General features: G+C 49.1%; 1 protein-coding gene and 1 non-coding gene across 9 annotated transcripts in view; both read left to right on the top strand.

Annotated features, from left to right (window-relative positions):
- Positions 1-22,572, top strand: part of PRKAA1 (protein kinase AMP-activated catalytic subunit alpha 1) — an 89,266-nt gene that overhangs the window by 39,968 nt on the left and 26,726 nt on the right. The gene's annotated exons all lie outside the window — the stretch shown is intronic.
- LOC134961166 (U5 spliceosomal RNA) lies at positions 352-465 on the top strand. Its single transcript, XR_010187860.1, has one exon. It is a non-coding gene; the product is annotated as a U5 spliceosomal RNA (small nuclear RNA).

Here is a 22,572-nt window from a genome sequence, read left to right as displayed (position 1 = left end):
ACAATCGCATCTAATTCCGTCTAAAAAATCAAAGACTTTTACCTACTACACCAGCAAGAACAAATGTACATCTAGTAATTAGCACAAAACACGCACACTAGCGGTACATTGGTGTATTCACCTATTAAGAATAAAGATGTGTTTTCAATTTAGTTCGCCACCCTTCACTCGCGTTTCCCACAGAGGGACAAGGGTGCATATACTCTGGACGACAGTCGCAGAGGGTCAGGATTTGTAGTTAAAATCAGCGACAAAGGTTCTAAAACACGACAGATTGCGGTCGATAAATGTCCTAGAACTCTGTGCATTTTACAATGCAATACATGATTCGCTTTCAGTCTGACCAGGGATATACTCTGGTTTCTCTTCAGAACGAATAAATCTTTCGCCTTTTACTAAAGATTTCCGTGGAGAGGAACAACCGTGAGTTTCATGTAAATTTTTGATGCCTGCCTCACGCTGGCCTTAAGCAGTCAAACAAGGCAACGGCAGTTGCATACACAACAACCAGTGAGAACCAAGAAGCCGCATGGCAATGCGGCATGAGAACCAAGAAGCCGCATGGGAATGCGGCATGTGACTCAAATCCTCAATGGCTCAGAACACCATTATGTGAAAATGTCAAGAGATCATTCCGTGAGTGGACATCTGTTAGACAGAGGATCTCACCCGTCAGGATTTGGATCCTGAAAACTGGACATTAAATCCAGAGGTGTGTCATATGTGAGTCCACAGAAGGGGGTTACCCTCAAGTATACATGATGGCATCTCGCCACAATTAGAAAAGCTCAGTATGTGTACAAAACAGATCACAAGGGCAGTGGCGGTGGAGTCTCTCACATTCATGTGGTCATTCAGCATCGTGTATCTGGCTCCACCATTTTCCGCTGCTCTCTCCGTTGCCAAAACGGATCATAAGACCGTTTGTCACAGTCATACTGGTGGTATCTCATGGGTTTCGGAGAAGTTTGCTTCTCGAATTTTCAAGGAATACTTGCACACGATCTTGGCCCGCTCATAATACGTCCAACCTGTTACATCAGGGAACGTTAGTTTACCCATAGTTACCTATGTACCTATTATCTATGTACCGCAGCTGCGGTTGACGGGGTGAGGGTTCAGACCGCCCTCTTAAGAAATAGAGCATTACAGTATCGGTTATACCAACCATGTTACGAAATAGTAAGCCGCTTAAGGCAGCTCATTATTACAAAATTTCGTGTGCTTACATAGGTTGTAAACCTCGGAAGTTTCCAACATCATCCTTCAAGTTACCCGTATTCTGTTAAACGGGGTGGGATGGAAAACTGAGTTGATCTGCACTAAGAGTGCAGGTATCTGTGTGGTAAACTTATTTTCAAAGACGTTTGCCTCTATTTGCGTCTGTACACATCTTTCTACAAGGTGTCATCAAAGTTCAGACTCTATTTATCCCACCTACAGCGCCAGGCGACTTGAAGTTGGGTTCAGATTTCTTACAGTTTTCATATTTTGAACCTTTTCAACAAATGGGAATTAAGTTTCTCACTTTGGAAAACATTTTTCTTCTAGCCTTGGCTTCGGCAAGGGTTTTGTTTTCATATTTGGGTGCCTTGTATTCCAAGCCACCGTATTTGAGTTTTCTCATGACAAAGCAGATCTTCGGACGAATCACGCTTTCGTATTCTTCACATCAATATGCCAATAGGGGTTCCTGTGTGGACAGCACATTCTAGAATTCTGAATGTGGTACACGCATTACGCGTTTATATATGTCCCGAACGTCAACAGTACGTGATATGAATCCGTTGTTTGTTCTCTATGATACTGCCAACTGGGGTTAGCCAGTTTCTCAGCAGACATTATCCAGTTGGGTAATAATAATGACTACAAGTCAGGCTTACTTTAAGGCTAAGTTACAATCGCCTACGTCAGTAATAGCTCATCCCACAGGTTCTGTGGGAATGTCAGACCCAGTGGGTCGTGGAGCGTCTAAAACGCGGCTATATAGCCTTCATGTGCACCACGTTTGTGCACGTTTACACGTTATAAATGGTGGCGCCATCAGCATCTAGCTTTGGGCTGCCTACTGTTACAAGTATCAAACAGCTCTCCCGCCCACGAGGGAAGCTTTGGTACGTCCCAAGAGTACTCCAGTGACCCCTAGTGGATGATAAAGAAAATAGGATTTTGGTACTTACCAGGTAAATCCTTTTCTTTGAATCCATAGGGGGCACTGGACGCCCACCAAGAGCAGTTTTACCTGGGTTGTTTTAAGCTCAAGGGAGCTTAGGGTAACAAGTTTTACTTGATTGATATTAAGCTCAGAGGAGCTTATGGTAACACATTTTCACCGATTGGTTCAAATTATAAAGTTCTATCGGTTATGGTGTCAACTGTTTAGTTGACAGTAAGGTTATGGGTCAACATTGTTGTTGTCCGTTATGTTATAGGTATTCTCCATTGTCAACCTCTCTATATCGTTCCTGATTCGCTCAGTAAAAAACACTGAGAGAGTACACTGAGGTACTCGGGGATATGGAGGGGGGGGAGAGTCCTAAATTTAAATATTCAGTGCCTTTGTTCGGCTACGCCCGTCCATATCCCAAGAGTACTCCAGTGCCCCCTATGGATTCAAAGAAAAGGATTTACCTGGTAAGTACCAAAATCCTATTTTACACTGTGTGCAGTCTGTGCACAGCCCAGGACTTACTTCTACAGTGCTATGATAACTGGCTGATCGTGTCCGGAGCTGACGTCACACACCCTCCCTGAAAATGCTTGAACGCCTGCGTCTTCCCTGACACTCCCTGAAAACAGTCAGTTACCACCCATAAACGGCCGCTTCCGGCCAATCCGCATGCACATGGCTGTGCAATTTAAATTTTCGCACAAGCCTGTCGCTGCTCGGCGATGCCTGTTTGGCGACATGTATGCGCATTGTGGTGCATGCGTAGTCTATCGATAATCAGCCACTGTGCGAATGCGCACAGCAGCGATAAGGTCTGAATCGGCCCCTAAGTTCCCCTTTTGATGTTTGGAATAAAACTACTTGACCGTGTTTGAATGCTTTTATGCATTGATTTCCAAGCACTTTGTTTGATCCCCGTTGGCTGATTATATATTTACATTAATGAGCAGGTGCATAATCAGGCAGACAAAGGGACTACAACCGGTATAGGATTTGCCCATGTCACTATACCTACCTATGTCTTAGGTGTTGTCCCTCTGCAAAGCTTCCAGGAGTGAACACATGCTTTCTACAGACTAATTAATGCAACCCAATTAGAAAGCGTTCTGAGTACGTGGAGGCTTATTTAGCAAAAAACGTCATTTGTGTTAATGTATTAGTGGATCACCATTTCTCTAACGTCCTAGAGGATGCTGGGGACTCCGTAAGGACCATGGGGATAGACGGGCTCCGCAGGAGACTTGAGCACTTTAAGAAAGACTTTGACTCTGGGTGTGCACTGGCTCCTCCCTCTATGCCCCTCCTCCAGACCTCAGTTTGATACTGTGCCCAGTGGAGACTGGGTGCATTTAAGGAGCTCTCCTGAGTTTCCTGTAAAGAAAGCATTTTAGTTAGGTTTTTTATGTTCAGGGAGCCTGCTGGCAACAGACTCCCTGCATCGAGGGACTGAGGAGAGAGAAACAGACCCACTTCTCTGAGTTTCAGGGCTCTGTTTCTTAGGCTACTGGACACCATTAGCTCCAGAGGGATCGGTACGCAGGTCTCACCCTAGCCGTCCGTCCCAGAGCCGCGCCGCCGTCCTCCTCGCAGAGCCGGAAGATTGAAGGCGGGTGAGTATTGAGGAAAAGAACATCAGAGGCGGCAGAAGACTCCTTGATCTTCACAGAGGTAACGCACAGCACTGCAGCTGTGCGCCATTGCTACCATTCACCTCACACACCTCGGTCACTGTAAGGGTGCGGGGCGCCCTGGGCAGCAATATAAACCTCTCCTGTGGCATATATAGATATATACATGTACAGCTGGACACTGTACATGTATATAAAGAGCCCCCGCCATGTTGTTGAGAAATTTGAGTGGGACAGAAGCCTGCTGCCGAGGGGGCGGGGCTTCTCCCTCAGCACTCACCAGCGCCATTTTTCTCCACAGAACCGCTGAGAGGAAGCTCCCCGGACTCTCCCCTGCTTAACACACTGTGAAAGAAGGGTTTTAAAGTAGAGGGGGGGCCCAAAGGGCCTGGTGGGGAACCTGTCTTCAGAAAAGAGCTTCCCTGTGTGTGTGATGCGTCGGTATGTCTGAGATTGAAGGCTCACCTAAGGAGGAGGGGGGAGTGTATGAATGTTAGATCTCCGTCTGCAGTGCCGACACCTGACTGGATGGATATGTGGAATGTTTTAAGTGCTAATGTTAATTTATTGCACAAAAGATTAGACAAAGCTGAAGCTGGGGTACAGTCAGGGAGGCAACCCATGCCTGTCCCAATGTCGCCTGGACCTTCGGGGTCTCAGAAGCACCCGCTATCCCAAATAGTTGACACAGATACCGACACGGATTCAGACTCCAGTGTTGACTACGATGATGCAAAATTACAGCAAAGGTGGCTAAATGTATTCGATATATGATTATCGCAATAAAAGATGTTTTGCATATCACTGAGGAATCCCCTGTCCCTGACACGAGGGTACACATGTATAAGGGAAAGAAACCTGAGGTCGCCTTTCCCTCCTCACATGAGCTGAACAAATTATGCGGAAAAGCGTGGGAAACTCCAGACAAAAAACTGCAGATTTCCAAAAGGATTCTAATAGCGTATTCTTTCCCGTCGCAGGACAGAATCCGGTGGGAATCCTCCCCTAGGGTAGACAAAGCTTTGACGCGCTTATCAAAACAGATAGCGCTTCCATCCAAAGATACGTCTACCCTCAAGGATCCTGCTGACCGCAAGCAGGTTACCTTGAAGTCCATTAACTCACATTCTGGTACGTTACTCAGACCGGCTATTGCGTCGGCCTGGGTTTGTAGTGCTGTAGCAGCATGGACAGATTCATGATCAGCGGATATTGAGACCCTTGATAAGGATACCATTTTAATGACCCTAGGGCATATAAAAGATGCTGTCTTATATATGAGGGATGCTCAAAGAGACATTAGTTTACCGGGTTCCAGAATAAACGCTATTTCTATTTCTGCTAGGCGTGTCTTATGGACCCGACAGTGGTCAAGTGATGCCGACTCCAAGAGACATATGGAGTTGTTGCCTTACAATTTCTCTAACGTCCTAGTGGATGCTGGGGACTCCGTAAGGACCATGGGGGATAGACGGGCTCCTCAGGAGACTGGGCACTCTAAGAAAGATTTAGTACTACTGGTGTGCACTGGCTCCTCCCTCTATGCCCCTCCTCCAGACCTCAGTTAGAATCTGTTCCCGGCCAGAGCTGGGTGCTTTTAGTGAGCTCTCCTGAGCTTGCTAATAAAGTATTTTCTCTAACGTCCTAGTGGATGCTGGGGACTCCGTCAGGACCATGGGGAATAGCGGCTCCGCAGGAGACAGGGCACATCTAAAGAAAGCTTTTAGGATCACATGGTGTGTACTGGCTCCTCCCCCCATGACCCTCCTCCAAGCCTCAGTTAGGTTTTTGTGCCCGTCCGAGCAGGGTGCAATCTAGGTGGCTCTCCTAAAGAGCTGCTTAGAAAAAGTTTTTTTTAGGTTTTAAATCTCAGTGAGTCCTGCTGGCAACAGGCTCACTGCATCGAGGGACTTAGGGGAGAGATTTTCAACTCACCTGCGTGCAGGATGGATTGGAGTCTTAGGCTACTGGACATAGCTTCAGAGGGAGTCGGAACACAGGTCATCCTGGGGTTCGTCCCGGAGCCGCGCCGCCGACCCCCCTTACAGATGCTGAAGATCGGAGGTCCGGAAACAGGCGGCAGAAGACTCTTCAGTCTTCATGAAGGTAGCGCACAGCACGGCAGCTGTGCGCCATTGTTGCTACACACTTCTCACTGACCAGTCACGGAGGGTGCAGGGCGCTGCTGGGGGCGCCCTGGGCAGCAATATTAAATACCTTTAGTGGCAAAGAATACATCACATATAGCCATTAAGGCTATATGTATGTATTTAACCCAGGCCAGATTTCTCAAAACCCGGGAGAAAAGCCCGCCGTAAAGGGGGCGGAGCTTATTCTCCTCAGCACTCTGCGCCATTTTCCTGCTCAGCTCCGCTGTGAGGAAGGCTCCCAGGACTCTCCCCTGCACTGCACTACAGAAACAGGGTAACAAAGAGAAGGGGGGCATAAATTGGCGATATTTATATATTAAAAGCGCTTATAACAAAAACAACACCTTTTAGGGTTGTTTATATACATTTATAGCGCTTTTGGTGTGTGCTGGCAAACTCTCCCTCTGTCTCCCCAAAGGGCTAAGGGGGTCCTGTCTTCGATTAGAGCATTCCCTGTGTGGCTGCTGTGTCGGTACGTGTGTGTCGACATGTATGAGGACGATGTTGGTGTGGAGGCAGAGCAATTGCCGGTAATGGTGATGTCACCCCCTAGGGAGTCGACACCGGAATGGTTGGCTTTAGTTATGGAATTACGTGACTGCCGGAAAACCAGTCAGTACCGGCTCAGGCGTCTCAGACACCGTCAGGGACTGTAAAACGTCCCTTACCTCAGTCAGTCGACACGGGTACCGACACAGATGAATCTAGTGTCGACGGTGAAGAAACAAACGTATTTTCCAACAGGGCCACACGTTATATGATCACGGCAATGAAGGAGGCTTTGCAGATCCCTGATACTGCTGGTACCTCAAAAAGGGGTATTATGTGGGGGGTGAAAAAACTACCTGTAGCTTTTCCAGAATCAGAGGAATTGAATGACGTGTGTGATGAAGCGTGGGTTAACCCAGATAGAAAACTGCTAATTTCTAAGAAGTTATTGGCATTATACCCTTTCCCACCAGAGGTTAGGACGCGCTGGGAAACACCCCCTAGGGTGGATAAGGCGCTCACACGTTTATCAAAGCAAGTGGCGTTGCCGTCTCCTGATACGGCCGCCCTCAAGGATCCAGCGGATAGGAGGCTGGAAACTAACCTGAAAAGTATATACACTCATACTGGTGTTATACTGCGACCGGCAATAGCCTCAGCCTGGATGTGCAGTGCTGGGGTAGTGTGGTTGGATTCCCTGACTGAAAATATTGATACCCTGGATAGGGACAGTATTTTATTGACTCTAGAGCAATTAAAGGATGCGTTTCATTATATGCGAGATGCTCAGAGGGATATTTGTACTCTAGCATCAAGAGTAAGTGCGATGTCCATATCTGCCAGAAGAAGTTTATGGACGCGACAGTGGTCAGGTGATGCGGATTCCAAAAGGCATATGGAAGTATTGCCATATAAAGGAGAGGAATTATTTGGGGTCGGTCTATCGGATCTGGTGGCCACGGCAACTGCCGGCAAATCCACTTTTTTACCTCAGACCCCCTCCCAACAGAAAAAGACACCGTCTTTTCAGCCGCAGTCCTTTCGCTCCTATAAAAACAAGCGAGCAAAAGGACAGTCTTATCTGCCGCGAGGCAGAGGAAAGGGTAAGAGAGGGCAGCAAGCAGCCCCTGCCCAGGACCAGAAGCCCGCCCCGGGTTCTACAAAGCCATCAGCATGACGCTGGGGCTTTACAAGCGGACTCAGGAGCGGTGGGGGGTCGACTAAAGATTTTCAGCAATCAGTGGGCTCGCTCACAGGTGGACCCGTGGATCCTGCAGATAGTATCTCAGGGTTACATGTTGGAGTTCGAAAGGTCTCCCCCTCACCGGTTCCTAAAGTCTGCTTTACCAACGTCTCCCTCAGAAAGGACGACGGTATTGGAAGCCATTCACAAGCTGTATTCTCAGCAGGTGATAGTCAAGGTACCCCTCCTACAACAGGGAAAGGGGTATTATTCCACACTATTTGTGGTACCGAAGCCGGACGGTTCGGTAAGACCTATTCTAAATCTGAAATCCTTGAACCTGTACATACAGAAATTCAAGTTCAAGATGGAGTCACTCAGAGCAGTGATAGCGAATCTGGAAGAAGGGGACTTCATGGTGTCCCTGGACATAAAAGATGCTTATCTGCATGTCCCAATTTACCCCTCACACCAAGGGTATCTCAGGTTCGTGATACAAGACTGTCATTATCAGTTTCAAACGCTGCCGTTTGGTTTGTCCACGGCCCCTCGGGTCTTTACCAAGGTAATGACCGAAATGATGTTTCTTCTACGAAGAAAAGGCGTATTAATTATCCCTTACTTGGACGATCTCCTGATAAGGGCAAAGTCCAGAGAACAGCTGGAAGTCGGTGTAGCACTAACCCAAGTAGTGCTTCAGCAACACGGGTGGATTCTGAATCTTCCAAAATCTCAATTGACCCCGACAACACGTCTGCTGTTCCTGGGAATGATTCTGGACACGGTTCAGAAAAAGGTGTTTCTCCCGGAGGAGAAAGCAAGGGAGTTGTCCGAACTGGTCAGGAACCTCCTAAAACCAGGAACTGTGTCAGTACATCAATGCACAAGAGTCCTGGGAAAGATGGTGGCTTCTTACGAAGCAATTCCATTCGGCAGATTCCATGCACGAACATTTCAGTGGGATCTGCTGGACAAATGGTCCGGATCGCATCTGCACATGCATCAGCGGATAACACTGTCACCAAGAACAAGGTTGTCTCTCCTGTGGTGGTTGCAGAGTGCCCATCTGTTAGAGGGCCGCAGGTTCGGCATACAGGACTGGGTCCTGGTGACTACGGATGCCAGCCTACGGGGCTGGGGAGCAGTCACACAGGGAAGAAACTTCCAGGGTGTATGGTCAGACCTGGAGACGTCTCTTCACATAAATATACTGGAGCTAAGAGCGATATACAATGCTCTAAGCTTGGCAAAACCGCTGCTTCAGGGTCAGCCGGTGTTGATCCAGTCAGACAACATCACGGCAGTCGCCCACGTAAACAGACAAGGCGGCACGAGAAGCAGAAGAGCAATGACAGAAGCTGCAAGGATTCTTCGCTGGGCGGAAAATCATGTCATAGCACTGTCAGCAGTGTTCATCCCGGGAGTGGACAACTGGGAAGCAGACTTCCTCAGCAGACACGACCTTCACCCGGGAGAGTGGGGACTTCATCCGGAAGTTTTCCACATGATTGTGAACCGTTGGGAAAAACCAAAGGTGGATATGATGGCATCTCGCCTCAACAAAAAACTGGACAGATATTGCGCCAGGTCAAGAGACCCTCAGGCAATAGCTGTGGACGCTCTGGTAACACCATGGGTGTACCAGTCAGTGTATGTGTTTCCTCCTCTGCCTCTCATACCAAAGGTACTGAGAATTATTCGGAAAAGGGGAGTAAGAACAATACTAGTGGCTCCGGATTGGCCAAGAAGAACTTGGTATCCGGAACTTCAAGAGATGCTCACGGAGGATCCGTGGCCTCTACCTCTAAGAAGGGATCTGCTTCAGCAGGGACCTTGTATGTTCCAAGACTTACCGCGACTGCGTTTGACGGCATGGCGGTTGAACGCCGGATTCTAAAAGAAAAGGGCATTCCAGAGGAAGTTATTCCTACCTTGATTAAGGCTAGGAAGGAAGTGACCGCACAACATTATCACCGCATTTGGAGAAAATATGTTGCGTGGTGTGAAGCCAAGAAGGCCCCAACGGAAGAATTTCAATTGGGTCGATTCTTACATTTCCTGCAGGCAGGTTTGTCTATGGGCCTCAAATTGGGGTCTATTAAAGTTCAAATTTCGGCCTTATCAATCTTCTTCCAGAAGGAATTGGCTTCAGTGCCTGAAGTACAAACTTTTGTCAAGGGTATACTACATATACAGCCCCCGATTGTGCCCCCAGTGGCACCGTGGGATCTAAACGTAGTTTTGGATTTTCTCAAATCTCATTGGTTTGAGCCTCTCAAATCTGTAGATTTGAAGTATCTTACATTGAAAGTAACCATGCTACTGGCCCTGGCTTCAGCCAGGAGAGTTTCAGAGTTGGCGGCTTTATCGTACAAAAGCCCATATCTGATTTTCCATTCGGACAGGGCAGAACTGCGGACGCGTCCTCATTTTCTCCCTAAGGTGGTTTCGGCTTTTCACTTGAACCAGCCTATTGTGGTGCCTGCGGCTACTAGCGACTTGGAGGACTCCAAGTTACTGGACGTTGTCAGAGCATTAAAAATATATTTCTCTATCGTCCTAGTGGATGCTGGGGTTCCTGAAAGGACCATGGGGAATAGCGGCTCCGCAGGAGACAGGGCACAAAAAGTAAAGCTTTTCCAGATCAGGTGGTGTGCACTGGCTCCTCCCCCTATGACCCTCCTCCAGACTCCAGTTAGATTTTTGTGCCCGGCCGAGAAGGGTGCAATCTAGGTGGCTCTCCTAAAGAGCTGCTTAGAAAAAGTTTAGCTAGGTTTTTTATTTTACAGTGATTCCTGCTGGCAACAGGATCACTGCAGCGAGGGACTGAGGGGAGAAGGAGTCAACTCACCTGCGTGCAGGATGGATTGGCTTCTTGGCTACTGGACATCAAGCTCCAGAGGGACGATCACAGGTACAGCCTGGATGGTCACCGGAGCCGCGCCGCCGGCCCCCTTGCAGATGCTGAAGTCAGAAGAGGTCCAGAATCGGCGGCTGAAGACTCCTGCAGTCTTCTAAAGGTAGCGCACAGCACTGCAGCTGTGCGCCATTTTCCTCTCGGCACACTTCACACGCGGTCACTGAGGGTGCAGGGCGCTGGGGGGGGGCGCCCTGGGAGGCAAATGTAACCTATATAAAGGCTAAAAATACCTCACATATAGCCCCCAGAGGCTATATGGAGATATTTAACCCCTGCCTGATTTCTCTAAATAGCGGGAGACGAGCCCGCCAGAAAAGGGGCGGGGCCTATCTCCTCAGCACACGGCGCCATTTCCTCTCACAGCTCCGCTGGTCAGGACGGCTCCCAAGTCTCTCCCCTGCACTGCACTACAGAAACAGGGTAAAACAGAGAGGGGGGGGGCAAATTTATGGCGATATTTTGATATAACAAAGCAGCTATAAGGGAGCACTTAGTATAAGGCTATCCCTGATATATATATATAGCGCTTTTGGTGTGTGCTGGCAAACTCTCCCTCTGTCTCCCCAAAGGGCTAGTGGGTCCTGTCTTCGTTAGGAGCATTCCCTGTGTGTCTGCTGTGTGTCGGTACGTGTGTGTCGACATGTATGAGGACGATATTGGTGTGGAGGCGGAGCAATTGCCAAATATGAGGATGTCACCCCCTAGGGAGTCGACACCAGAATGGATGCCTTTATTTATGGAACTACGGGATAGTGTCAACACGCTAAAGCAGTCGTTTGACGACATGAGGCGGCCGGACAATCAATTAGTGCCTGTCCAGGCGACTCAAACACCGTCAGGGGCTGTGAAACGCCCTTTGCCTCAGTCGGTCGACACAGACCCAGACACAGGCACTGACTCCAGTGGTGACGGTGACGAATCAACCGTATTTTCCAGTAGGGCCACACGTTATATGATTTTGGCAATGAAGGAGGCGTTACATTTAGCTGATACTACAGGTACCACTAAACAGGGTATTATGTGGGGTGTGAAAAAACTACCTATAGTTTTTCCTGAATCAGAAGAATTAAATGACGTGTGTAATGAAGCGTGGGTTGCCCCTGATAAAAGGCTGATAATTTCAAAGAAATTATTGGCATTATACCCTTTCCCGCCAGAGGTTAGGGAGCGCTGGGAAACACCTCCTAGGGTGGACAAGGCGCTAACACGCTTATCTAAACAAGTGGCGTTACCCTCTCCTGAGACGGCCGCACTTAAAGATCCATCAGATAGGAGGATGGAAAATATCCAAAAAAGTATATACACACATGCAGGTGTTATACTACGACCAGCTGTAGCGACTGCCTGGATGTGCAGTGCTGGGGTAGTTTGGTCAGAGTCCCTGATTGAAAATATTGATACCCTGGACAGGGACAATATTTTACTGTCGTTAGAACAAATAAAGGATGCATTTCTTTATATGCGTGATGCACAGAGGGATATCTGCACACTGGCATCACGGGTAAGTGCTATGTCCATTTCGGCCAGAAGAGCTTTATGGACGCGACAGTGGACAGGCGATGCGGATTCAAAACGGCATATGGAAGTTTTGCCGTATAAAGGGGAGGAGTTATTTGGAGTCGGTCTATCAGATTTGGTGGCCACGGCTACAGCTGGGAAATCCACCTTTCTACCTCAAGTCACTCCCCAACAGAAAAAGGCACCGACTTTTCAACCGCAGCCCTTTCGTTCCTTTAAAAATGAGAGCAAAGGGCTATTCATATCTGCCACGAGGCAGAGATCGAGGGAAGAGACAGCAACACGCAGCTCCTTCCCAGGAACAGAAGCCCTCCCCGGCTTCTACAAAAGCCTCAGCATGACGCTGGGGCTTCTCAAGCGGACTCGGGGACGGTGGGCGGTCGTCTCAAAAATTACAGCGCGCAGTGGGCTCACTCGCAGGTAGATCCCTGGATCCTGCAGATAATATCTCAAGGGTACAGGTTGGAATTAGAGACAGATCCACCTCGCCGTTTCCTGAAGTCTGCTTTACCAACGTCCCCCTCCGAAAGGGAGACGGTTTTGGAAGCCATTCACAAGCTGTACTCTCAGCAGGTGATAGTCAAGGTACCTCTTCTACAACAAGGGAAGGGGTATTATTCCACTCTTTTTGTGGTACCGAAGCCGGATGGCTCGGTAAGGCCTATTCTAAATCTGAAGTCCTTGAACCTGTACATAAAGAAGTTCAAGTTCAAGATGGAGTCACTCAGAGCAGTGATAGCGAACCTGGAAGAGGGGGACTTTATGGTATCCTTGGACATCAAGGATGCGTATCTCCACGTTCCAATTTACCCCTCACACCAGGGGTACCTCAGGTTCGTTGTACAAAACTGTCACTATCAGTTTCAGACGCTGCCGTTCGGATTGTCCACGGCACCTCGGGTCTTTACAAAGGTAATGGCCGAGATGATGATTCTTCTTCGAAGAAAAGGCATATTAATTATCCCATACTTGGACGATCTCCTAATAAGGGCAAGGTCCAGAGAACAGCTAGAGATGGGATTAGCACTGTCTCAAGAAGTGCTAAAACAGCACGGGTGGATTCTGAATATTCCAAAATCCCAGTTAATGCCGACAACTCGTCTGCTGTTCCTAGGGATGATTCTGGACACGGTTCAGAAAAAGGTTTTTCTCCCGGAAGAAAAAGCCAAGGAGTTATCCGAGCTTGTCAGGAACCTCCTAAAACCAGGAAAGGTGTCTGTACATCAATGCACAAGAGTCCTGGGAAAAATGGTGGCTTCTTACGAAGCAATTCCATTCGGCAGATTCCACGCAAGAATTTTCCAAAGGGATCTGTTGGACAAATGGTCAGGGTCGCATCTTCAGATGCACCTACGGATAACCCTGTCTCCAAGGACAAGGGTGTCTCTTCTGTGGTGGTTGCAGAGTCCTCATCTATTGGAGGGCCGCAGATTCGGCATACAGGATTGGATCCTGGTGACCACGGACGCCAGCCTGAGAGGCTGGGGAGCAGTCACACAAGGAAGAAACTTCCAGGGAGTATGGACGAGCCTGGAAACGTCTCTTCACATAAACATTCTGGAACTAAGAGCAATATACAATGCTCTAAGCCAGGCAGAACCTCTGCTTCAGGGAAAACCGGTGTTGATCCAGTCGGACAACATCACGGCAGTCGCCCATGTGAACAGACAGGGCGGCACAAGAAGCAGGAGTGCAATGGCAGAAGCTGCAAGGATTCTTCGCTGGGCAGAGAATCATGTGATAGCACTGTCAGCAGTGTTCATCCCGGGAGTGGACAACTGGGAAGCAGACTTCCTCAGCAGACACGATCTTCACCCGGGAGAGTGGGGACTTCATCCAGAAGTCTTCCACATGCTGGTAACCCGTTGGGAAAGACCAATGGTGGACATGATGGCGTCTCGCCTCAACAAAAAACTGGACAGGTATTGCGCCAGGTCAAGAGATCCGCAGGCAATAGCTGTGGACGCGCTGGTAACGCCTTGGGTGTACCAGTCGGTGTATGTGTTTCCTCCTCTGCCTCTCATACCAAAAGTATTGAGAATTATACGGCAAAGAGGCGTAAGAACGATACTAGTGGTTCCGGATTGGCCAAGAAGGACTTGGTACCCGGAACTTCAAGAGATGATCACGGAAGATCCGTGGCCTCTACCTCTAAGGAGGGACTTGCTTCAGCAGGGTCCCTGTCTGTTTCAAGACTTACCGCGGCTGCGTTTGACGGCATGGCGGTTGAACGCCGGATCCTAAAGGAAAAAGGCATGCCGGAAGAAGTCATTCCTACTTTGATTAAAGCAAGGAAGGAAGTAACCGTGCAACATTATCACCGAATTTGGCGAAAATATGTTGCGTGGTGCGAAGATCGGAGTGCTCCGACGGAGGAATTTCAACTGGGTCGATTCCTACATTTCCTGCAATCAGGATTGTCTATGGGTCTCAAATTGGGATCTATTAAGGTTCAAATTTCGGCCCTGTCGATTTTCTTTCAAAAAGAATTGGCTTCAGTCCCTGAAGTCCAGACCTTTGTTAAGGGAGTGCTGCATATACAGCCTCCTGTGGTGCCTCCAGTGGCACCGTGGGATCTCAATGTGGTTTTGGACTTTCTAAAATCTCATTGGTTTGAACCACTAAAAAAGGTGGATTTGAAATATCTCACTTGGAAAGTGACCATGCTTCTAGCCCTGGCTTCTGCCAGGAGAGTATCAGAATTGGCAGCTTTATCTTACAAAAGCCCATATCTGATTTTCCATTCGGACAGGGCAGAACTGCGGACTCGTCCGCATTTTCTCCCTAAGGTGGTGTTAGCATTTCATCTGAACCAGCCTATTGTAGTGCCTGCGGCTACAAGTGACTTGGAGGACTCCAAGTTACTGGACGTTGTCAGAGCATTAAAAATATATATTGCAAGGACAGCTGGAGTCAGAAAATCTGACTCGTTGTTTATATTGTATGCACCCAACAAGATGGGTGCTCCTGCGTCTAAGCAGACGATTGCTCGTTGGATCTGTAGCACAATCCAACTTGCACATTCTGTGGCAGGCCTGCCACAGCCTAAATCTGTAAAGGCCCACTCCACAAGGAAGGTGGGCTCATCTTGGGCGGCTGCCCGAGGGGTCTCGGCATTACAACTTTGCCGAGCAGCTACGTGGTCAGGGGAGAACACGTTTGTAAAATTTTACAAATTTGATACTCTGGCTAAGGAGGACCTGGAGTTCTCTCATTCGGTGCTGCAGAGTCATCCGCACTCTCCCGCCCGTTTGGGAGCTTTGGTATAATCCCCATGGTCCTTTCAGGAACCCCAGCATCCACTAGGACGATAGAGAAAATAAGATTTTACTTACCGATAAATCTATTTCTCGGAGTCCGTAGTGGATGCTGGGCGCCCATCCCAAGTGCGGATTATCTGCATAAATTGTACATAGTTATTGTTAACTAATTCGGGTTATTGTTGAAGGAAGCCATCTTTCAGAGGCTCCGCTGTTATCATACTGTTAACTGGATTTAGATCACAGGTTGTACGGTGTGATTGGTGTGGCTGGTATGAGTCTTACCCGGGATTCAAAATCCTCCCTTATTGTGTACGCTCGTCCGGGCACAGTACCTAACTGGAGTCTGGAGGAGGGTCATAGGGGGAGGAGCCAGTGCACACCACCTGATCTGGAAAAGCTTTACTTTTTGTGCCCTGTCTCCTGCGGAGCCGCTATTCCCCATGGTCCTTTCAGGAACCCCAGCATCCACTACGGACTCCGAGAAATAGATTTATCGGTAAGTAAAATCTTATTATTTCAAGGACAGCTGGAGTCAGAAAATCTGACTCGTTGTTTATATTGTATGCACCCAACAAGATGGGTGCTCCTGCGTCTAAGCAGACGATTGCGCGTTGGATCTGTAGCACAATCCAACTTGCACATTCTGTGGCAGGCCTGCCACAGCCTAAATCTGTAAAGGCCCACTCCACAAGGAAGGTGGGCTCATCTTGGGCGGCTGCCTGAGGGGTCTCGGCATTACAACTTTGCCGAGCAGCTACGTGGTCAGGGGAGAACACGTTTGTAAAATTTTACAAATTTGATACTCTGGCTAAGGAGGACCTGGAGTTCTCTCATTCGGTGCTGCAGAGTCATCCGCACTCTCCCGCCTGTTTGGGAGCTTTGGTATAATCCCCATGGTCCTGACGGAGTCCCCAGCATCCACTAGGACGTTAGAGAAAATAAGAATTTACTTACCGATAATTCTATTTCTCATAGTCCGTAGTGGATGCTGGGCGCCCATCCCAAGTGCGGATTGTCTGCAATACTTGTACATAGTTATTGTTACAAAAATCGGGTTATTATTGTTGAGCCATCTTTTCAGAGGCTACTTCGTTTGTTCTCATACTGTTAACTGGGTTCAGATCACAAGTTGTACAGTGTGATTGGTGTGGCTGGTATGAGTCTTACCCGGGATTCAAGATCCTTCCTTATTGTGTACGCTCGTCCGGGCACAGTACCTAACTGAGGCTTGGAGGAGGGTCATGGGGGGAGGAGCCAGTACACACCATGTGATCCTAAAAGCTTTCTTTAGATGTGCCCTGTCTCCTGCGGAGCCGCTATTCCCCATGGTCCTGACGGAGTCCCCAGCATCCACTACGGACTATGAGAAATAGAATTATCGGTAAGTAAATTCTTATTTTAGTTAGGTTTTTTATTTTCAGAGAGCTTCTGCTGGCAACAGACTCTCTGCTACGTGGGACTGAGGGGAGAGAAGCAAACCTACTAACTGCGGCTAGGTTGCGCTTCTTAGGCTACTGTACACCATTAGCTCCAGAGGGATCGAGCACAGGACCTGACCTTGTCGTCCGTTCCCGGAGCCGCGCCGCCGTCCCCCTCGCAGAGCCAGAAGTCAGAAGCCGGCGGGTTGAAGCAAGAAGACGTCAAAATCGGCGGCAGAAGACTCCTGTCTTCATATGAGGTAGCGCACAGCAATGCAGCTGTGCGCCATTGCGCCCACACTAACCCACACACTCCGGTCACTGTAGGGCGCAGGGGGGGGGGGGGGGGGCGCCCTGGGCAGCAATTAAGTACCTCCTGGCAAAAGCAGCATATATACAGTTGGACACTGTTATATGCATGAGCCCCCGCCATTATTTTACACAAAATCGCGGGACAGAAGCCCGCCGCTGAGGAGACGGGGCCTTCTTCCTCGGCACTCACCAGCGCCATTTTCTCTCCACAGCTCCGCTGAGAGGAAGCTCCCCAGGCTCTCCCCTGCATATTCACGGTAGAAAGAGGGTAAAAAGAGAGGGGGGGCACATAAATTTAGCGCATTAATCATATATACAGCAGCTACTGGGTAAACACTATTTCTGACGTCCTAGTGGATGCTGGGAACTCCGAAAGGACCATGGGGAATAGCGGCTCCGCAGGAGACTGGGCACAACTAAAGAGAGCTTTTAGGTCACCTGGTGTGCACTGGCTCCTCCCACTATGACCCTCCTCCAAGCCTCAGTTAGATTTTGTGCCCGGCCGAGGTTGGATGCACACTAGGGGCTCTCCTGAGCTTCTAAAAAAGTATATAATTAGGTTTTTTATTTTACAGTGAGACCTGCTGGCAACAGGCTCACTGCAGCGAGGGACTAAGGGGAGAAGAAGCGAACCTACCTGCTTGCAGCTAGCTTGGGCTTCTTAGGCTACTGGACACCATTAGCTCCAGAGGGATCGACCGCATGGAACTGGCCTTGGTGTTCGGTCCCGGAGCCGCGCCGCCGTCCCCCTTACAGAGCCAGAAGCAAGAAGAGGTCCGGAAAATCGGCGGCAGAAGACATCAGTCTTCACCAAGGTAGCGCACAGCACTGCAGCTGTGCGCCATTGCTCCTCATACACACTTCACACTCCGGTCACTGAGGGTGCAGGGCGCTAGGGGGGGGCGCCCTGAGCAGCAATAAAACACCTTGGCTGGCAAAAATACCACAATATATAGCCCCAGAGGCTATATATGTGATAATTACCCCTGCCAGAATCCATAAAAAAGCGGGAGAAAAGTCCGCGAAAAAGGGGCGGAGCTATCTCCCTCAGCACACTGGCGCCATTTCTCCCTCACAGCTCCGCTGGAAGGAAGCTCCCTGGCTCTCCCCTGCAGTCTACACTACAGAAAAGGGTAAAAAAGAGAGGGGGGGCACTAAATTTAGGCGCAGTATATATAACAGCAGCTATAGGGGACATAATTCAGTTAGTCTCTGCATTATATAGCGCTCTGGTGTGTGCTGGCATACTCTCACTCTGTCTCCCCAAAGGGCTTTTGTGGGTCCTGTCCTCTGTTAGAGCATTCCCTGTGTGTGTGCGGTGTGTCGGTACGGCTGTGTCGACATGTTTGATGAGGATAATGATGTGGAGGCGGAGCAGATGCCTATAGAAGGGATGTCACCCCCTGCGGGGCAGACACCTGAGTGGATGGACTTATGGAAGGAATTGCGTGCACGTGTCGACTCCTTACACAAAAAATTTGACGACATGCCAAATGCGGGACAGCCGGCTTCTCAGCTCGTGCATGTCCAGGCGTCTCAAAGGCCATCGGGGGCTCTAAAACGCCCGCTACCTCAGATGGCAGACGCGGATGTCGACACGGATACTGACACCAGTGTCGACGACGATGAGTCTAGTCTAATGTCCACTAAGGCCATTCGTTGCATGATTGAAGCAATGAAAGAGGTGTTACAAATTTCTGATATAAACCCAGGTACCACTAAAAAGGGTATTATGTTTGGGGAGAAAAAACTACCCGTAGTTTTTCCCCCATCAGAAGAATTAAATGAAGTGTGTGAAGAAGCGTGGGCTTTCCCTGATAAAAGATTGGTAATCTCTAAGAAGTTACTAATGGCGTTCCCTTTCCCGCCAGAGGATAGGTCACGTTGGGAGACACCCCCTAGGGTGGATAAAGCGCTCACACGTTTGTCTAAAAAGGTGGCACTACCGTCTCCGGATACGGCCGCCCTCAAGGAACCTACTGATAGAAAGCAGGAGGCGATCCTGAAGTCTGTATATACACACTCGGGCATTATACTTAGACCAGCTATTGCGTCAGCATGGATGTGCAGTGCTGCCGCTGCGTGGTCAGATTCCCTGTCAGAAAATATTGACACCCTAGACAGGGACACTATTCTGCTAACCATAGAGCATATAAAAGACTCAGTCTTATACATGAGAGATGCACAGAGGGAGATCTGCCGGCTGGCATCTTAAAATAAGTGCATTGTCCATTTCTGCTAGGAGAGGCTTATGGACTCGCCAGTGGACGGGATGCAGATTCAAAAAGGCACATGGAAGTTTTGCCTTATAAGGGTGAGGAGTTATTTGGGGATGGTCTCTCGGACCTAGTTTCCACAGCAACTGCTGGGAAGTCAGCATTTTTACCCCATGTTCCCTCACAGCCTAAAAAGGCGCCGTTTTATCAGGTACAGTCCTTTCGGACTCAGAAAAACAGGCGTGGAAAAGGCGGGTCCTTTCTGTCCAGAGGCAGAGGTAGGGGAAAAAGGCTGCAACAAACAGCAGGTTCAAGGAGCAAAAGTCCTCCCCCGCTTCTTCCAAGTCCGCCGCATGACGGTGGGGCTCCACAGGCGGAGCCAGGTACGGTGGGGGGCTGCCTCAAAAATTTCAGCGATCAGTGGGCTCGCTCACAGGTGGATCCCTGGATCCTGCAAATAGTATCTCAAGGGTACAAGCTGGAATTCGAGGCGTCTCCACCCCACCGGTTCCTAAAATCTGCCTTGCCGATTACTCCTTCAGACAGGGAGGCTGTGCTAGCGGCAATTCACAAGCTGTATTCCCAGCAGGTGATAATCAAGGTGCCCCTACTTCAACAAGGACGGGGTTACTATTCCACACTGTGGTACCGAAACCGGACGGTTCGGTGAGACCCATTTTAAATTTGAAATCCTTGAACACATACATAAAAAAATTCAAGTTCAAGATGGAATCGCTCAGGGCGGTTATTGCAAGCCTGGACGAGGGGGATTACATGGTATCCCTGGACATCAAGGATGCTTACCTGCATGTCCCCATTTACTATCCTCACCAGGAGTACCTCAGATTTGTGGTACAGGATTGCCATTACCAATTCCAGACGCTGCCGTTTGGACTCTCCACGGCACCGAGGGTGTTTACCAAGGTAATGGCGGAAATGATGATACTCCTTCGAAAAAAAGGGAGTTTTAATTATCCCGTACTTGGACGATCTCCTAATAAAGGCGAGGTCCAAGGAGCAGTTGTTGGTGGGAGTAGCACTATCTCAGGAGGTGCTACACCAGCACGGTTGGATTCTGAATATTCCAAAATCACAGCTGGTTCCGACGACACGTCTACTGTTCCTGGGTATGATTCTGGATACAGTCCAGAGAAAAGTGTTTCTCCCGGAGGAGAAAGCCAAGGAGCTGTCATCTCTAGTCAGAGACCTCCTGAAACCAAAACAGGTATCGGTGCATCACTGCACGCGGGTCCTGGGAAAGATGGTGGCATCTTACGAAGCAATGCCTTTCGGCAGGTTCCATGCCAGAATCTTTCAGTGGGACCTGTTGGACCAATGGTCCGGATCGCATCTTCAGATGCATCGCCTAATAACCCTGTCTCCAAGAACCAGGGTGTCTCTGCTGTGGTGGCTGCAGAGTGCTCATCTTCTAGAGGGCCGCAGATTCGGCATACAAGACTGGGTCCTGGTGACCACGGATGCCAGCCTTCGAGGCTGGGGGGCAGTCACACAGGGAAGAAACTTCCTAGGACTATGGTCGAGTCAGGAGACTTCCCTACACATAAATATTCTGGAACTAAGGGCCATTTACAATGCCCTAAGTCAGGCAAAATCCCTGCTTCTACACCAGCCGGTACTGATCCAGTCAGACAACATCACGGCAGTCGCCCATGTAAATCGACAGGGCGGCACAAGAAGCAGGATGGCAATGGCAGAAGCCACAAGGATTCTCTGATGGGCGGAAAATCACGTACTAGCACTGTCAGCAGTGTTCATTCCGGGAGTGGACAACTGGGAAGCAGACTTTCTCAGCAGGCACGACCTCCACCTGGGAGAGTGGGGACTTCATCCAGAAGTCTTCACGCTGATTGTAAATCGATGGGAACTGCCACAGGTGGACATGATGGCGTCCCGCCTAAACAAAAAACTAGAGAGATATTGCGCCAGGTCAAGGGACCCTCAGGCGATAGCTGTGGACGCTCTAGTGACACCGTGGGTGTACCAGTCGGTTTATGTATTCCCTCCTCTGCCTCTCATACCAAGGGTACTGAGAATAATAAGAAAACGAGGAGTAAGAACAATACTCGTGGTTCCGGATTGGCCAAGATGAGCGTGGTACCCGGAACTTCAAGAGATGATCTCAGGAGTGACTATGGGCCTGAAATTAGGCTCCATTAAGGTACAGATCTCGGCTCTGTCGATTTTCTTCCAGAAAGAACTAGCTTCACTACCTGAAGTTCAGACATTGTGAAAGCAGTGCTACATATTCAGCCCCCATTTGTGCCTCCAGTGGCACCTTGGGTTCTCAACGTGGTGTTGAGTTTCTTAAAATCACATTGGTTTGAGCCACTTAAAACCGTGGATCTAAAATATCTCACGTGGAAAGTGGTCATGTTATTGGCCTTGGCTTCAGCCAGGCGGGTGTCAGAATTGGCAGCTTTGTCATGTAAAAGCCCTTATCTGATTTTCCATATGGATAGGGCGGAATTGAGGACTCGTCCCCAGTTTCTCCTTAAGGTGGTATCAGCTTTTCACTTGAACCAACCTATTGTGGTGCCTGCGGCTACTAGGGACTTGGAGGATTCCAAGTTACTGGACGTAGTCAGGGCCTTGAAAATTTATGTTTCCAGGACGGCTAGAGTCAGGAAAACTGACTCGCTATTTATCCTGTATGCACCCAACAAACTGGGTGCTCCTGCTTCTAAGGATTTGTAGCACAATTCAGCTGGCACATTCTGCGGCTGGACTGCCGCATCCTAAATCAGTAAAAGCCCATTCCACAAGGAAGGTGGGCTCATCTTGGGCGGCTGCCCGAGGGGTCTCTGCTTTACAACTTTGCCGAGCTGCTACTTGGTCAGGGGCAAACACGTTTGCAAAATTCTACAAATTTGATACCCTGGCTGAGGAGGACCTTGAGTTCTCTCATTCGGTGCTGCAGAGTCATCCGCACTCTCCCGCCCGTTTGGGAGCTTTGGTATAATCCCCATGGTCCTTACGGAGTCCCCAGCATCCACTAGGACGTCAGAGAAAATAAGATTTTACTCACCGGTAAATCTATTTCCTGTAGTCCGTAGTGGATGCTCTGCGCCCATCCCAAGTGCGGATTGTCTGCAATACTTGTACATAGTTATTGTTAACTAAAGGGTTATTGTTGAGAGGCTCAGTTGTTTTCATACTGTTAAACTGGGTATAGTATCACGAGTTATACGGTGTGATTGGTGTGGCTGGTATGAGTCTTACCCGGGATTCAAAATCCTTCCTTATTATGTCAGCTCGTCCGGGCACAGTGTCCTAACTGAGGCTTG

Source organism: Pseudophryne corroboree, chromosome 1, assembly GCF_028390025.1.
Source record: "Pseudophryne corroboree isolate aPseCor3 chromosome 1, aPseCor3.hap2, whole genome shotgun sequence".
NCBI classification, from domain to species: domain Eukaryota; kingdom Metazoa; phylum Chordata; class Amphibia; order Anura; family Myobatrachidae; genus Pseudophryne; species Pseudophryne corroboree.
The sequence above is the reverse complement of the archived record's forward strand: the minus strand, read 5'-3'. Positions and strand labels throughout refer to the sequence as shown.